We start from the raw sequence: 4,362 nt of genomic DNA on the forward strand, positions 1-4,362 counted from the left end.
CCCTCAAATTTCCGTTTTATGAAATCTCAGTTTCCAAGATTCTTGCTCTGCTAAAGAAATCTCAGTCTCTCAACTCCTGGCTCCAGAGTCCCTGCCCCCTTGGACCCACTGCTGGAAAAATAAATGATGAAAACATAAATCCTAATCTTACTTCACATTTTGAGTGAAATACCAAAACTCTTTTCCTCCTCTATACCTTTTTCATCTTGCCCGGAGTCCAAACTTCTCCAAGTTCCACAAGTATGCAACAGCTCCCATCAAGCTCATCAGACCCTGAGTCTGTTCCACAAATCAACATCAGCACTTAGAACCTCATCCCAAGACCTGCTCAGGCCCTTCAGAAAGTTCTGTGTTCCCTATTGCTGAATGAAGACACTCCTTTGCCAAGTATTTAGAACTTGGTCTTAGCTCTGAAACTCTGCTCAGATGAGCAGAAAATTGAACTTGTTAATTTTAACATAAGGGGCAAATGACCTAATAGCATTTCATGCTCAGTTGAGTAGACATAACACTGATAGAAAACAGTTCTGAGACACCTGATCCCTTGGAAAGGGTGTCTGCTCAGGAGGTGTAGCACCCAATGCCATCTCCGAACCCCAGGTGTGTTTGGGAAGTAAAAAAAATATCTTTTAGGTTTCAAATATGAATCTGGCACTTACTGTGTATATCACAGCCCCCATTCCATCTCCTGGGGCTCAAAGGCAGCACTCCAGAAGCAAGTAGCCCCAAGGCTGCCAGGAGACCTATACTGTGCACACCAAGGTGGAGAAAAGGTCTCTAAATAGCCTCTCACCATTCAGGCCAGGTATTGCACCAAGATGTGCTCAGGTCAGAAGAGTTTTGCTGGCCAATAGATAAACATCAACCAAACAATGAACTTTTCATTTTTGAATTTCAGAATTGTAGATTAGGCATCAAGGACCCAAGTCATTAAGAGGAAAATAGGCAAGAAGGCAGGAAGTCTCTCAAAAATTAAAAATTAAAAAATTAAAAAACACGCTGGGCAGAGTGATGTGTGTCTGTAATCCCAGCAGCTCAGGAGACTGAGGCAGGAAGATTGCAAGTTCAAAACCAGCCTCAGCAACTTAGTGAGGCCCTAAGCAACTCAGCAAGACCCTGTCTCTAAATAAAATATTAAAAAGGCTGGGAATGTGGTTAAGCACCCCTGGGTTCAATCCCCAATACAAAAAAAAAAAAAAAAGAAATGGTTAAGTACACAGAATCAAACAAGCAAAGGAGGCAAGTGTGGTATGAAGACTATGTGATGGAAGGATCAAGGATCATTGTCATGTGAAGGAGGAGAGTGTGGCACAGTGAAGAGGAGAGAGCACACATGGTGGGGTTGTTTCTCCCATGCCAAGAGCAGGAGGAACTAGGAAGGACCCAAGGCAGGTACTGGATGGGGAGCAGGTAGGGACCAGAAGTGCTGGAGGAGGGGAAGGTAAAGGAGGGCGGGGTGGGGTGGGGGACATAAATTGGGGTCCAGAGCAAGGAACAGGAGCCAAGAGGAAGCTCCTGATCAGGAACTTTCCCTCCCCTTTAACAACCAGGAGCAAAGAAAGGGATGTTCTAAACTGCAATCTCAGTAACAGAGATTTTGGTTTCCATACTTGATCTGTTCATTTAGACTTCTCTATAAGCTAGTGAATTTCTGTCTCCTCATCTGTAAAAATTATTTACCTCATGATTGTGTTCTTTATATTCATTCTTATTAACTTTATCCTGAATGCACACTTAAGATATTCTGGATCAGGCACAAAAATTCTTATTACCTCAGAGTAAATAATAAGTACATCCACCTCCTGTTACCCTCGTCCTTACCCCTGGAGCCATGCAATGAGGTTATTGTTCTGAGTCAGTAGCTGGCACTTCATAGGTGAGGGACAAATGATTTTTCTCAGCTTATAAAGGGAGAAAGTTTCAGGAAGTTAGGGCTTTTCACAGGACCACCAAGAAACCCAGGCAAGTTTTATTTTCCCACACTTACATGGTTTTAATGAACATTAAATGAGAATTATAGAAAGCATTAACACAAAGTCTTGTGTTTTCTATTCTACATAAAATCCTAATTAATCTTGTGGTACAGGTGAGTTGAACAAATATTGTCTGTACTTTACAATAGGTATTCCTAGAAATGCCGGGACAATGATATAATATTACTGAGGCTTCCTTGAAAACTTAGAAGACAGTTCCCTGAGGTAGGTGTTACACTCTATTTCTTTAGTAAATGATGAACATATTAATGAAATAAATTGGGTAAGAGGTGACCCACCAGTGGCTTCATATGCTGAGGCTTCTACAACTGTATTTCATTTGTTCCATGAGGTGAGTTGGGTGCTAGGACCAGAATATGGTTAATGCAACTGCAAAGTAAGAAACAGATCAAGCTCAACATTATCTATAAATATTATTTGTTTAATTTTAATATTTAGATCTAAGGAAAACATGCAACTCTAAGACAAATACCATTTAGGGAAAAAAAAAGTTATAGAATGGCAGAAAGACAAAGCACTTTTCCATTAATGCTCCTAATTAATATACACTTATCACATATTAGAATATCTAATTGAGTCTAATAAAAAAGTTGGAAGTGCTAATTATTTTACCATTACATTGTTTTACATATTTCCAGTGGTTTCTAGTGAAAATATATAGAAAAACATTTATTATTCATTTTGTGTTGAGGTTATTAAAAATAAATATCTTCATTGAGAGATTGGGAAAATGCTGTTATATACAGAATACAAAATTTTAAAAGGGCCTCTAAAAATGGACTGATGTTGATTTACTGTGTCTCCTGTTCGTCCACATATTTACCTGGCTGCAGTAGTGAAGGAACCTGCAGAGGAGGACTGAGTCAGGTTTAGCGCTGGCTCCGCTCCAACCAACCTGTAACCTAGGCCTCAGTTTCTCTAATACTCCTTTGGTTAGCCTGATGTAAGTTCATCAAGAAGTAAATTAGGAAGAATCCTATCTGATTACTTTCTTTAACCCCAAATGTGGGTGCAGAGTTGGTTCCCAATATAAATTTGCTTAATACATGAAAAAGGAATAGGCAAGGAAGGAAAGGAAGAAATGGAAAAAGGGAGGAGGGAAAGAGTGAAGGAGAGAGGGAAGAAAGGAAGGAGGGAGGCTGTATCTGTGTGAGGGGGAGCCCTATGTTGGTCTAACTTCTACATCTCCTGTGCTGGGGTCTGTCTAGATCAACTGGCCTATCATCTTTTTGTGTAAATAAAGTTTTATTGGAACACAGCCTCACCCATTCATTTACATGTTGTCCATGACTGCTTTCATGCTTCAACCAAAGTTCGAGTTGCATAACTGCAAAAGAGACCACATGGCAACCAAACTGGAAATTTTTTCTATCTGAAATTCTATTCAAAAAATTTGCTAGCCTCTTATTTAAATAGTCTACATAGCTCTGACCTGTCCTAAACAAAGGATTTAAGGGATATATAACAGAAGACCTTATCACTATTTTGGATAAGAGGTTTACATTATGAAGACATACTCCTCAAAACAGCCACAGAGAGAGATTTTTGAAGCACTTCCTGTCCTTTAATAACCCAGTTCTTGGGAAATCTAAAAATGTTGAGACTTTGAAAGGAGCCAGGACATGTGGTACAGAACAGCATTGTCCTCACCAATGCTGTCAAACAATTTTCGTTGACCCAGAACACTTTCTTCCAAAAAGTTAAGGTGTTCATACATCTGTGTTTACTCAGAACAGTTGCAAGTTCCAGCAATATTCCCAGAATAACTACTAAGATGCCCCTTACAAACAAAATCTCCTGAATGGAAAATCTATTATATCATCATACTTTATAGACTTGGTCCTGCAGTTATTGTGTTTGCTCTTGTCAAAACAAACTCAAGAATTCTTATCTTTGTCATCTTTGGAGTTTCTTGCTGGGCCTCAGGGTATTTGATCCATCTTTGTTTGCTTGTTTTTTTTTTTTTTTTTTTTTTTTTTTTTTTTTTTTTTATAGATGTTTATTTTAGAAAATACATGTATATATATACACATATAAAATATTAAATGTTTAATATTTAAAGCTAATATTTCCTCTGGAAATCTATGTGTTTATTTACTAAATGCTTGAAAATGCTTTAAAAAAAGTTGTCTAGCTACTTTTCACATCTTCCATTCATCTATCTAGAGTTTTTAATTCTCAACCTTTACCACACTGAACCTCCAGCACTTTGTCAAAGAAGTTTAGGTTTTCCTATCCCAGTATTCTTTCCCATGGTGGCATTCCTTTTTTTTTTTTTTTTTTTTTTTTTTTTATTTTTTATTGTGAACAAATGGGATACATGTTCTTTCACTGTGTTTGCTTGTTTTTTAATCATGTTTTTTGTTTA

The sequence above is a fragment of the Sciurus carolinensis genome, chromosome 8 (genome assembly GCF_902686445.1).
Source record: "Sciurus carolinensis chromosome 8, mSciCar1.2, whole genome shotgun sequence".
Lineage (NCBI taxonomy): Eukaryota > Metazoa > Chordata > Mammalia > Rodentia > Sciuridae > Sciurus > Sciurus carolinensis.